Source organism: Sminthopsis crassicaudata, chromosome 5 (genome assembly GCF_048593235.1).
Source record: "Sminthopsis crassicaudata isolate SCR6 chromosome 5, ASM4859323v1, whole genome shotgun sequence".
Taxonomy (NCBI): domain Eukaryota; kingdom Metazoa; phylum Chordata; class Mammalia; order Dasyuromorphia; family Dasyuridae; genus Sminthopsis; species Sminthopsis crassicaudata.
The window spans coordinates 188,017,691-188,031,768 of NC_133621.1; positions in this window are offsets into that span (position 1 = coordinate 188,017,691).

A 14,078-nucleotide genomic window follows, 5' to 3' on the forward strand; every position below is an offset into this window, starting at 1 on the left:
TTTAACATGCATTTGACTATCTGCCATCTAGGGGAGGGTATGGGAGCAAGGAGGGAGAAATTTGGAACACAAGGTTTTGCAAGTGTCAATGTTGAAAAATTACCCATGAATCATATATTTTGTAAATAAAAAGCCTTAATAAAACAAAAAAAGAAAGAAAGAAAGAAAAAAAACAAATGGGTTGAGATGGTGATGACCTTTAAGTGGCATTATGTATATGATGAATGCTGGGAGTGATGTAGAAAAAAAGAGAATGGATTCACATTGCATGGTGTGTACCTATGGAGCTAAGAGTACAGTTGGTTTGATGATGCCATGATGGAGCTATAAAGAAGTGAAAGGGATTTTTTTTCTTTTAAAAAAATTTATTTCAGGAAGAAAAAAAAGTATCTGGAATAAATAATCTGCATTTTCTGATTGAAAATAAGGGAGCTGTGGGATGTCTTTTTTTCCTGATTATTTTTATTATGAAATTGAATAGCTTTACTTTTTTGAACAGTTCTCTCCTTTTTTTTTTTGTTTGTTTGCATTTAATGTTTAAATGCATCTGTAATTTCAATAATGTGGATCCTCTCTCTAGTGATATAGATGGCAACCCATCCTTGCTTGCTCTTCCTTTGTGACTTTTATCCTTCTTCCCCCATAAATCCTCAAGAGGGGATCCATCAGTGAGGTGGGAAACACCCTACTTCTGTGGACATTGCTTGCAGTTTATGAGCTTGTTCCCTCCCTTTGATTGCATCACTTGCCACTTTTCTTACATTCTTTTTGATTGGTAATTATTGCTACCTATCAATGCTTGTAATACACCCCCTGTATTGCATTTTGAGTAATCTCTACATTAATTCTTCAGATACTGGGCATTCTGTGACTTTTAGCCATTAAGCAATGCTTAACATTGATATTAATCATTAAAATGTTAATAAACAAAATTATCTTTATTGTTATTATCTTTCAAGAAATCTTTTATGTAGGCATAGGACACCTATTGGAGGAAAGGCTTTAAGATGGCATTTTGCTCCACCAAATCAAGTACCTTTTTATGATCAACATTCCCTCCACTTTTTGGTCAACTGTGTGATTATAAATATATATATTCTCCTATAGAAGAACCCTTTTTTGAAAAGACATCATATTTCCATCTCATAACCTTGATCAAACATATCCTTGATGTGTGTTTAGATTATTCTCATATGATATTTTCAGAAATGAGAAGGTAAGCATATGGCAGTAGTTGTGAGTTTTCTTTTGGTTAATTTTGGGGGGTAATTATAAAGCCCAAGCTTTTCTTTTAAAAAAACCTTTTTTTTTTTTTTTAACAATTCCTTTTCTTATATATACTTAAGACATTTCCCAATATTTTTTACCCCTTATCTCTTGTTCTTTGTCACAAAGTTAAGCAAAACCAACTGGTATAAAAACCATATCTAACAGTATATGTCGCATCAGGTACTTAAGATTCCCCATCACTTTTTAATGATAATAACTAAAATTTATGTAAGTTTTAGTACTTGCTCCTTATAACAATGCTGTGAGATAAGTACTCATTTGCAGATAAGGAAATTCAGGTTGACAGGGTTGACTTAACTTATCTGGAGTCACACAGTAAGTGTCAAAGCTGGATTTAAACTCAGGTTTTACTGATTCTGGTACTGATTACTACTGATACTGATTATCATGTCACTAGCTGAGACTTTATCAAGAGAACTATCAAGAGAAGGAAAGTATTTTTTATTATTTATCCTCAGAAGCAATATTGGTCATGGCCTTTGCAAGGCAAGGCAAGGAGTAATTTTTTAAAATTTATTTTTTATTGCAGTTTTTTATTTTCAAAACATATGCAAGGATAATTTTTTCAACATTGATTCTTGAAAATCTTTGTGTTCCAATTTTATCCCTTTTTCCCATTCCCTCTCTCAAATAGCATGTAAATATGGTAAAAATATATGTTAAATCCAATATAGGCATGCATATTTATACAATTATCTTGCTGCACAGGAAAAATCAGATCAAAAAGTAAAAAAAAGATAAAATAAAATTCAAGCAAATTATAACAAAAAGAGTGAAAATGCTATGTTATAATCTACCCTCAGTTCCCACTGTCCTCTCTCATCATCACAAGATCATTGCAACAGGCCTAAATCATCTCATCTCAGTGTTTTGTTTTATTTTGCTTTTAATTAAAACTTATTTTTCAAAACATATGCATGGATAATTTTGTGACATTAACCCTTGCAAAACTTTATATTCCAATTCCACCACCCCGCTTTGCCCACCCCCTCCCCGATTTGGCAAGTAGTCCAATATATGTTAAATATGGTAGAAATATAAATTAAATCCAATATATGCATACACATTTATACAATTATTTTGCTGCACAAGAATAATCAAATCAGACTGGAAAAAAATGAGAAAGAAAATAAAATGCAAGCAAACAAAAAGAATGAGAATGTTATGTTGTGAACCACACTCAGTTCCCACAGCCCTCTCTTTGGGTGTAGATGGTTCTCATCATCACATTGCAACAGGCCTGAATCATTTCATTGTTGAGAAGAGTCACGTCCATCGGAATTGATCATAATATAATCTTGTTGCCGGGTACTACTTGTTGCTGGTTCTACTCATTTCACTCAGCATCCATTCATGTGAATCTCTCCAGGCCTCTCTGAAATCATCCTTCTGGTCGTTTCTTACACTATAATATTCTATAACATTCATAGAACATAACTTATTCAGCCATTCTCTAACTGATAAGCATCTACTCAGTTTCCTGTTTCAAGAAATAATTATTAAGCACTTAATATTGGCTATGAATTGTACTAAGCACCAGCAATAAAAATATAATAAAGTTTGGTGGGCATCTATCAATCAGTCTATCAAAAAACACTTATAAATGTTTACTGTGTACCAGCCACCAGTGTCAAGCATTGGAGATATAAAAAGAGGCAAAAACCAATCCCTACCCTTAAGGAACTTACAATCTACTAGGAGAGACAATATGTAAACAAATATGCACAAAGCAAGGTATAGACAGGATAAATAGAAAATAAATTTACTGGAATTAAAAGGGTTGGAGAATGCTTCCTTCCTGAGGTGAAATTTTAATTGAGACTTAAAAGAAGATAGAGAAGTCACTCAGAGTACAGGGTGACAGCCAGAAAAAAGGCCAAGAGCTGAGAATATAGAGTGTCTTTTTCATGAAATAGCAAGGAGACCAGTGTCAATAGACTGAAGAGTAGCAGTTGGGTAGTAAGGTGTAAAAAGACTGGAAAGGTAGCCCTGGAAAAGGGCTAGGTTATGAAGGCCTTTGAATCAGAACAGAGCATTTTGTATTTGCTCCTAGAAGCCATAGGGAACCACTAGAGCTTTTTGAATAGGGGTGGGGAGTGAGATGATCAGATCTGTATTTTAGGAAAATCATGTTAGTGGTTGAATGGAGAATGGATTAGAGTAGGGAAGAGACTTGAGAGAAGAGTATGCATCCATGGGCTACAGTAATCCAGATGTGAGGTGATGCGGGTCTGCCTCAGATGATGTTGGAACAGGGAAGGGTCATATTTGAGAGAGATTCAGTTGAGAGTTGATGAGCCTTTGCCAATAGCTTGGAGAGGGGTATATGTGAGAGACAGTGAAGAATCCAGGATGACTCCTAGGTTTAGAATCTGAGGGCCTGAGAAGAGAATGTTGTTCTCAATATTAATAGAGCAGGCAGGAGTGGAACAGGGCTTAAGGGGAAAGCAGTAATTTCTAACATAGAGATATGTTAGAAATTCTGATTCTTCTACCATATGGATCAGTATTACAGACCAGAACTCTGAACTTGAAACAAAGGATTCTTATAAAGTGCTAAGTCAGGGGAATTGATAGAGACAATGGCTGTTTAGCATGGTGCTTAACAGTTCTCTAGTTCATTACATGTATTTAGTACTTAATATAGTTCCACAAGATTCACATCTATGATGAGAGAGCATATAAGCTCAGATAAACTCAGCCAGGCCAGCCACCAGGAAGATCGAAGATCAAGTTGAATTTCTCCCGTTGGTTCTGAGAGCTTAAGCTCCTGCTGCTGCCAGTCCTTTGTCTTCTCTGCCTCTGAGGGCTTTCTGAGTCTCAGTTGACCCACAGTGTGAGTGCTAATAAGAAGGAAAGGAATTCCTTCTTCTGTTCTCCCACTTACCCCTTGACTCCAGTGTCTCTTGGCTTGGCCCTTCTTATTTGTTCTTAGTTTCAGGCGCTAGCAGTGATCCCCTACTACAAACAGGAGCTTGAACCATGAGACCTTGGAGCCAGAATTCCAGGTAGGATGTTTAGTCAGCTAGCTTGGTGGGGAAACCTTGAGAAACCAGGGTGCCCTAGGCTGGAACTTGAAACTTATCCCTTTCCTCTCCTCAGAGATGGGGGTGGTGCAAGGGAGGAGAAAGATTAAATCTCTCACATTGGGAGTAAGTTTGTATATTTATGATTAAAGCTTTGAAATAAATATTACCTTGTAAAGTCTAATTCAATGATTAGTGGTTAAATTAATTGAATTGGGGTGTAGGAGACCCACCCTTATGCTTGGGGAGGAACTCCAGCAATGGGGGCCAGAAATGTAGTGTGACATTTTCAAAGATTCAAGAGACATACTTTCTGAGTCATCTTATTAAAAAGGGCTGCACATTAATATTGTTAATAAAAAGAGGGTCATTTGATTATCTATCTCTTTCCCTCTCCCATATCTATCTATCTATCTATCTATCTATCTATCTATCTATCTATCTATCTATCTATCTATCTACTTCAAAAAACTAGGTGCAACCAAATCTAATGGGTTAATTGATTGTAGATGGCTTATATTAAAATAAAGGGCTTGAGAATCTTGTACATAGGAAAAGTATCTCTATACCAGACACTTAGCTTTAGGCTATCAATTCAAAGAATGTATACTCCACCCAAACCTGAACCTTTATAGCTTCCCCAGCCTAGATTAAATTCCTTGCTAGGTTGGGTGGAGTTTAATCCAATTCCAGAGAGTCACTGTAATCTCTTTATAAGTAATGTCCTTCAGACAGAACTTCCCCAGCCCCCAGGCAATTGGGGTTAAGTGACTTGCCCAGGGTCACACAGCTAGGAAGTGTTAAGTGTCTGAGGCTGGATTTGAACTCAGGTCCTCCTGAGTTCAGGGCTGCCCCCAGAACTTTTTTTTTAATTGAAGCTTTTTATTTTCAAAACATGTAAGAAAGGTCAATGCTGAAAAAATTACCCATGCATATGTCTTGTAAATAAAAAATATAATAATTTAAAAAAAACATATGAAAGGATAATTTTTCAACATTGATTCTTGCAAAATCTTGTGTTCTAATTTCTCTCCTCTTCCCCATTCCCTCCCCTAGATGCAAGTAATCCGGTATTTGTTAAACAGAGTAAAAAAAAAATACATGTAAATCCACATTTATACAATTATCTTGCTGCACAAGAAAAATCAGATCAAAAAGGAAAAAAATGAGAGAAAATAAAATGCAATCAAACAACAACAAAAGAAGTGAAAACAGTATGTTGTGATCCATGCTCAGCTCCCACAGTCACAGTGTGATAACTCTTTAATTGTAGTTCCAGAATGGTTGGATCAGTTCACAACTCCACCAACAATGTATTAATAGTGTCCCAGTTTTCCCACATCCCCTCCAACATCCATCCGACAGAGCTTTTAAAAGAACTTCAGAAGAATGGGAGAGCTCTGAATCTTCCCAAGATTTTGATTATTTCTCACACTAGATATACATGCATGTTCTTTGACTCAGTAATATCACTATGAGGTCTGTATCCCAAATAGATAAAAGAAAAAGAACCTATAGGCATAAAAAATATTCATAGCAGCTCATTAAGTGATGGCAAAAAGTTGAAAATCGAGGTGTCTCATCAAGTGGGAATTGGCTAAATAAGTTGTGGTATATGATTGTGATGGAATACTACTATGTTATAAGAAATGAGGAGCAGAATGGTTTCAGAAAAACCTGTGAACTGTAAAAATAAAGTGAGCAGAACCAGGAGAACAATTTGAACAATAATAAGGATGCTATAAAGATAATCAACTGTGAATGACTTAGCTATTCTGATCAGTGCAATGATCCAAGATAATCCTGAAGCACTTATGATGAAAAATGCTATCCACCTTCAGAGGAAGAACTAATGGTGTCTGAATGAAGTTCAAACATAGCTTTTTCACCTTCTTTAAATTTCTTTTTTTGCAATATAACTTCTATAGAAATGTGTTTTGCATGATTTCACATGTATAATTGAAATCACATTTCTTGTCTTCACAATGAGGGGTACGAGGGAAGGAAAGAATTCAAACCTTAAAAAGAATTTTTTTTTTTTTAATGTATGTTAAACTTTTCCAGTCATTATGAAGAGCAATTTGGAACTGTGCCCCAAGGGCTATAAAATTGTTCACACCTTTTGATCCAGAGTGTCTTTACTGGGTCTATATCTTAAAGAGATCATAAAAGAGGGGAAAAGGGCCCACATGTGCAAAAAATGTTCCCAGCAGCCCTTTTGTGGATTTTATCTGTTGGGGAATGGCTGAATAAGTTATGGCATATGAATGCAATGGCATACTATTGTTCTAGAAGATGTGACAGACAGACTGATCTCAGAAGCTTGAAAAGCTTACATGAACTGTTGCTAAATGAAACAAGCAGAACTTGGAAAACACTGTACGTGGTAATAGCAAGATTGTGTAATGATCAACTATGCTAGACTGTTTTTTTCAGCAAATTCAGTGATCCAAGGCAATTCCAAACACTTGGTGGCAGTTTCTTCTCTCTCTTTCAGGAAAATGGCATGTACATCCAGAGAAAGAACTATGAGACTGAATTTAGATAGAAGAATACTATTTTTACCTTATTTTCCTTTTTTTAAAAAAGAAATTTCTCATGGTTTTTCCTTTTTGTTTTGATTTTTCTTTCCCAACATGATTCTTATGGAAATGTTTCTTTTCTGTCAAAATTTTTTTTCACTCCAAGGATGTACTCAAGTACCACTTTTTGTTTAGTTTTCTATTTATTTTTAATACATATTGCTTTATGAATCATTTGGGGGGAGTAAAATCAGAGCAAAAGGGGAAAACCATGGGAGAGATTAAAAAACAACAACAATAACAGAAAAAACAAGTGAACATAATGTGTGTTGATATACATTCAATCTGCTTAGTTCTTTTTCTGGATTCAAATGGCATTTTCTGTCCAAAGTCTATTGGGATTCTTTTGGATCACTGAACCATTGAGAAGAACCAAGTCTTTCATAGTTGATCATTGCACATTCTTGCTGTTATTGTGTATAACGTATTCCTGGTTCTGCTAATTTCACTCAGCATCAGTACATATAAATCTTTCCAGGCCTTTCTAAAATCAGCTTGTTCATCATTTTTTATAGAACATAATATTCCATTGTCTTCATATACCATAATTGGTTTTGCCATCCTCCCAATTGATGGACATCTCATTTTTTATGGAAAATGTTAAAAATTAATGTACATGTATAATATATCAGATTGCTTGCTAACATGGGGAAGGAGGTAAGAGAGGAAGAAAAAAATTTGGAACTCAAAATCTTACAAAAATGAAAGAAATTATCTTTATATACAATATACTATTAAAATTTCAAAAAATAAATAACAAAAATTTAAAAAAACACAAAAAAATTAATATTCTTTCCACTTACTGGTTCTCAGTTCAAAATGCCCATGATTCTCTCACTTCTATGGTTCATGGTACTATGAATTCCTCATGTTTGTTATTTCTATGGAGCAACAGAAAAGAAGTATGAGATAGTGAATAGAGTGTTATCTTTGGAGTGGAAGGATCCTTTAAGTCTTCCCTCTGACATCTGTGTGATCCTGGACAAACCATTTCACTTATCAGTGTCCCAAAGCAACTAAGAATAAATTATAGAGGAGATGCTAATGTGCATTGTTAGAGGCTTCCTTACAATAGGGCAACTGCAAATCTGGGGGGGGGGAAGTGGAGCAATAATTATATAGTTTCCCACTTTATTTCTCTTCACTGTATTTCTAGATTTATCTTGTCTGAGACTACAATTGCTACTCCTCTTTTGGATTCAGCTGAAACATAATAACCTCATACTACTATAACCTCTGCTTGGATCTTGATATTTTAAGTGTTCCTAGTAAAAAACACCAAAACACCAAATTGTTGAGTTTTGCTTTCTCAAGCATTTTGTTATCCCCTCTATATTATAAGCAAATATATCCCATTCAATTTCATAGTAATGATTTTTTTCCCCCTTGAGATCCTGATATGATATTTCTTCTCTTTTTCTCCAATTTCTTCAAAAGAAAAAAAGAAAGAAAAAAAATGAAATAAGTAGCAGGTATCAGAAGTTTCTCCAACGGAGTTGGGATATTCCCTTCTCTCTTGCTACACCCAAATCTTTTGAGTCTTACCAGTTCTTTCCTAATCACCCTTAAGCAACTGTGGTTTGTTTTATTTAAGATGATCTCTTTATAACTTTTTCACAGTGTCTTAGCTTGCCTCTGCTAAGTCTAACCTACTCTCTTGCTAACTTTATTATATTTCTTCCAACATAATTTTATTCTATTTTGTAAATAGTATTTTATTTTTTCAATTACATATAAAGATAATTTTCAACAATAATTTTTTATAAGATTTAGGGTTCTTTTTTTTCCTTTTCTTCTCTTCCCCTCTTCAAGTCAGCAAGCAATCTAATATAGGCAATACTGTGTAGCATAATTTTAAAAAAATCTTGCCTTGCCTTGACAGATAAGAGTGAGTTTTACATTTCTCTTACCATCCAAATACCTTCACATCTAAATACTTTTCTCCTTTAGGGATCCAATTATTATAATAATAAGTCCCTCCCTATCCTGTCTCCCTTCATCATATTTTTCTTTTTTCCCTCTCTGGTTTTTGAAATATCCATGCATTAAGTTCTATCATTGATGTTTATAGATAGTAGGACCTTGAAGGGGAGGGAGGGTAGTCCTTTCTCCCTTGTTCAAATTGTAATTACTTGATAAGGTATTTATACTTTTTTTTAAAAGATGGAAAGATGAGGACTGATTGATAATACAATTAAATTAGTAACTTTTTAAATTTCCAGGGTCAAAGATAATCATTAATGATTATTGTTCAATGTCAACTTGGAAGGTAAATCTCCAGTGGAAAGATCCAGACATCTATGCTTAGTCCTATGCTATTTTTTAAATCTACAAATTCTGTAAAACACACTGGCAACACTCCCTAGTATACCCTGCATCAGAATAAAAAGTAATTGAGAAACATTTAATAAAATAAATAAAAATACAATAAAACATAAATATTACATTTAAAAACTAAGTTAATAAGCTGTCACAGGGATACTTATGTTTAGATTAGTGACTATTGTTTCTTTTTTTTTAAATTCATTTTTTTTAATATTTTATTTTTAATTTATGGCATAAAATAAGCATTTCCACAATGTAATACAATACAAAGATGATTTCCAATGAAACTGCAAATCTACTATGCATAATTTACTATTCCTTTCAAATATACAATAAAATTATCATGTCTATTTCTTTCTTTTCTTTTTTTTCTTCTTTTCCTGCTCCCCTACTTAGCTACCATTAGACACAAATAGGGTTATATGTGTCTGTGTCTGTATACACACACACACACACACATACACATATGTAAATTATTATATATTGTTCTATTTATCAGTTCACTGTCTGGATGAAGATAGTGTCTTTCTTCACATGTCCTCCATAGTTAGAGTATTTATAATAGTCGGAATAAGTTATTTCTACAAAGTCATCCTTAAAACAAGATTGAATAGAACCAAGAGAACTTTGTATACAGTGGCTTCTTTTTCTATTTGAGTTTGATACCACTGGTGTAAAGGAATATGTGGCTTGGTACTTTAAATTTATGACACAGAGCTTAGAAGAGGAGCTAACATAGTGTATGACAAAGTCCAAAAAGGTCTAGAAAGACTGAAATATTGTGCTAAATCTAATAATATGAAATAAAATTAGCTTATTATAAATGCTGAAAAGTTGGGTCTCCACAGTGTTGCAAGCTTGAAGGTAGAGTGGCTTAATGGTTCTTCTCAATGGTTCAGTGATCCAAAAGAATCCCAATAGAGGTTAAGGAAGGTTAAAATTCCACAGAACAATTAAGTGATCAATAGAAATCTTGAGCAAACAAGGAATTAGGGAGTAAGAAGGCACAAGTGGATTAATCCAGTCAAAGAATTTTGTGGTTTTGAGAAAAGCACAAATTTAAGATAATAACCCCAAAGTAGTTGGAGTTAATGACAAGACTTGACCAAATCACTATGCCTGCTTAATAAGCTGATTGAATATTAAACAATACACCCTGTAAGAGTTTTAAGCCATTTTTCAACATGGGATGTAGGATGAGGGAGGAGGAATATGTTCATACATATTTAGGGGGAAACATGTAGTGAATGTATGAGAAAGATTGTAACCCAGAGGTAGAAACATTAAGATGATTCCTTAAGATTCTTCTTTAATAAATTTTTCTCAATATCTGATTTTTAGTGTCAAGACTGTTTCTAACAAGATTGAGTATAAATTCTAACTTGAAATTGAAATCACCTTCATAAGTACAAGATGGTTGCATAAAGACATAGATTGCAATTTGAAAAAGATCTCTGCAAACGCAGTATGTCATTTTTGTGATGAGAAAACCATCAAATCTAACATGACTTTGGGGGCAGCTAGGTGGTGCAGTGGATAGAGCACCAGCCTTGAACTCAGGAGGACAGGAGTTCAAATCTGCTCTCAGACACTTAATACTTCCTAGCTTTGTGACCCTGGGCAAGTCAGTTAACCCCAGCCTCAGGGAAAAAAAAAAAAAAAAAAAAAAAGTAACATGTCTTTAAGCTGCAAAAAGAGTCAAAACTTCTTCCAGGAATAAGACTTTTTATACTTGATCTGGTCACATCACACCTGGAATATTATGTTCATTTCAAGGATGTTGACAAGCTTTCAGAATAGGGCATATGAATTAGGGAAGGGTCTTAAATTCATTTCATGGGGATTAGTTGAAAGAACTGGGGATACATTTTAGTTTAGAGAAGAAAAGTTTGGATGATTAAAGGATCATAGGTAATAACTGAAGGCCTGTCAAGAGGTAGAGGGTTATGACTTGGTCTGAATGGAGTACCTAACAATAGTGGGAAGAGTAAGCTTCATAGACATAGGGACCCACATGGAGGAATTTGTGTGGAAATGTCTCCTGACATTTCAATACCATCAATGACTTCTATCAATTACATGTCAATAAACTTCCCTCAGCGGGCAGTCTCCCAAACTGATGCTTTCCTGGAATCTATTGGCCTTGTGATGATGAATAAGTGATCTTCACTGTGCTAGGAGTGAGTGTCGTTCTGGTTGCATAATATATACTAGCTTCTAGGGTTATCTTTCCAGGACCACCATAGCAAACTTAACTTTTATGTGCTAGAATAAAATAATTCTGGACCTCTCCCAGTTCAAGGCAGCATTACAGTATTTCTTTAAAAAAAAAATAATAATAATCATTTCATGCAGCTAAGGAGATCAATGTAAAATTCCTCCAAGCTAAAAGTATTAAAGCTTTTCTTTTCAATCCCATCTGGGTGGGGATTAAAGTCTTCTGCCCAGATAACTGTCTAATTTAGGGTTAGATAATATAAATAGTCTCAAGAACTTTTAAGGTTTAGTGATGTATCTGATCTAGAATAAAAAGTAAGCTAAAAAGGCTAAATCAATGTTATTGAACCACCCAGTCTGCCTTCTAGTCTTAATTATGATTATCAGCTGCAAAACAGTGAGGTTGGTGCTAAATTCTAAGCCCTGGAAAGCTTTTTAATCTTCCCACATTAAGTTTGATATTGATTGCAATTTTGCTTTGTGTACAATTGATTTGGACATGACTCCTACATCAGTGACCAGATATTTTCTTTCTGTTAAATTAATTTCATTTTAAAACTAACATTGATGTTCATCTACCATATATAGAAACCTAATTTTTCTTGAAGAAAGTATTTATGATCTACAAATCTAAGGCCCCTGTATAGTCTAGAATCCCTTGCCTTTTTACTTTGAATCATGTTTCAAATCTGTTTTTCACCATCTTCCCCAAATGCCTACCTTTCTACTGAAGTCACTATGTATTAAAGTGTATGTTTTTTTCTTTTTTTTTCCCCCTGAGGCTGGGGTTAAGTGCCTAGCCCAGGGTCACACAGCTAGGAAGTGTTAAATGTCTGAGACCACATTTGAACTTGGGTCCTCCTGAATTCAGGGCTGGTGCTCTATCCACTGCACCACCTAGCTGCCCCCCCCTTTTTTTTTAATTCAATTTTGCTTCATTTTAAATTCTCTCTCCTCTCTTTTCTCCCGCCTTATTAGCAAAATATTACAAAATGTATAGTAAAGCAAAGCAAGTTTCCACATTAGAAGAAGATGAAGACAAAGAAAAAGAAGAAGAGGAGAAGAGGAGGAAAAGAAGGAAGGAAGGAAGGAAGGAAGGAAGGAAGGAAGGAAGGAAGGAAGGAAGGAAGGAAGGAAGGAAGGAAGGAAGGAAGGAAGGAAGGAAGGAAGGAAGGAAGGAAGGAAGTGATGAAGAGTAAATGATGAGTAGTAAATTGTGGTCTAAACAAAGATGGGTCAGTTCCTTTCTCTCTCTCCTTCCTTCCCCAAGTAACCAATGGCGAGTTCGGCAGCAAAGGAATTTGCTACTTAATGCTGTATGGAAACATAGTCTTTATTGATTAGAATGGAAACACCGGAGAGCTGGTGGGCAAAATGGCTGCATAGTACAAGGCCCTTTTGCAAAGAGAAGATTTTTTGAGTTCCCTCTTTTATGCAGTGATGTAAGGAGGTTCCTGAGAGTGATGTAAATAAGATAAGGATTCTCTTGTTATCTTTTGGGGACAGACAGAAGTCTCTTCCCAAAAGGAATTTCCTGATGCCATTTGGTCTATCTGAGCAGATTAGAATGGGGGCTGTAAAACTCTAAGCTCAGATAGCCCAAACTAGTTTGACCACATCAAAGTCCAAGTCCCAAATGCAATTGGAGATCAAAGAATACCAAGGGGCTACCGCCCTCAACAGAAGGAAGGAAGGAAGGAAGGAAGGAAGGAAGGAAGGAAGGAAGGAAGGAAGGAAGGAAGGAAGGAAGGAAGGAAGGAAGGAAGGAAGGAAGGAAGGAAGGAAGGAAATATGGAAAGACTCCTTTGGAATTCTGGTTGGTTGCATTGTGTTGATCAAAGTTACTAAGTCAAAAGTTGATTGTTGAATATTTTTAAATGGAACTGATGGAATGAAGTATTTTTCAGTATTGAAACAGTCACATGATCCCTATATCCAGAGTGGGAAGATGAGAACTTGGACCAAGGTTTCAGGAAGTCACATGATCCCTATTCCCAGCCTCGAACCCTAGGATGTGGGAAGTTAGGGAAGTTGCAGGAAGTGACATGACCCCCAGGAACCAGACAACATTGGTGACCATTGTTCAAGGATGGTTAGTTATGTCCTATCCAGTGAGAAGGCTCGGGTCTTTTCCTATATGATGGCTGTTCTCCTTTCGGCTGGCCAGATTTCAGGGGCACATGGGCGGAGCTGGGATTCCTCCTGAGTGTGCTGGGTCTCTCCCTGCAGGGACTAAATAAATGCTTTCTCTTTGTACCTGAAGATGTCTCTGATTAGTTAATTTGGGAAGGTGGTCTTGGACCCATCCCACACATTTTTCTTTCTATATGAATTTTTCCCCTGGTTCTGCTCACTTCACTTTGGATTAGTTCATCATTTCTTACATACAATAGTATTTCATCATACTTATATACCATAATTTTTCATCCTTTCTGCAATTTTTGGCCACTATCCCCTTGCCTCCACTTTCCAATTCTTTGCCACCATGAAAATAGCTGCTATAAATTTTTTTTTTCTCCTTCTTTGATCTGTTTGAGTGTAGACATCAGTTAGGTGGTACAGGGTAAAGGACTTGGAGTCAGGAAGACCAAAGTTCAAATCTAGTCTTAAATGCATAATTAGTTATTTCATCTTTGGC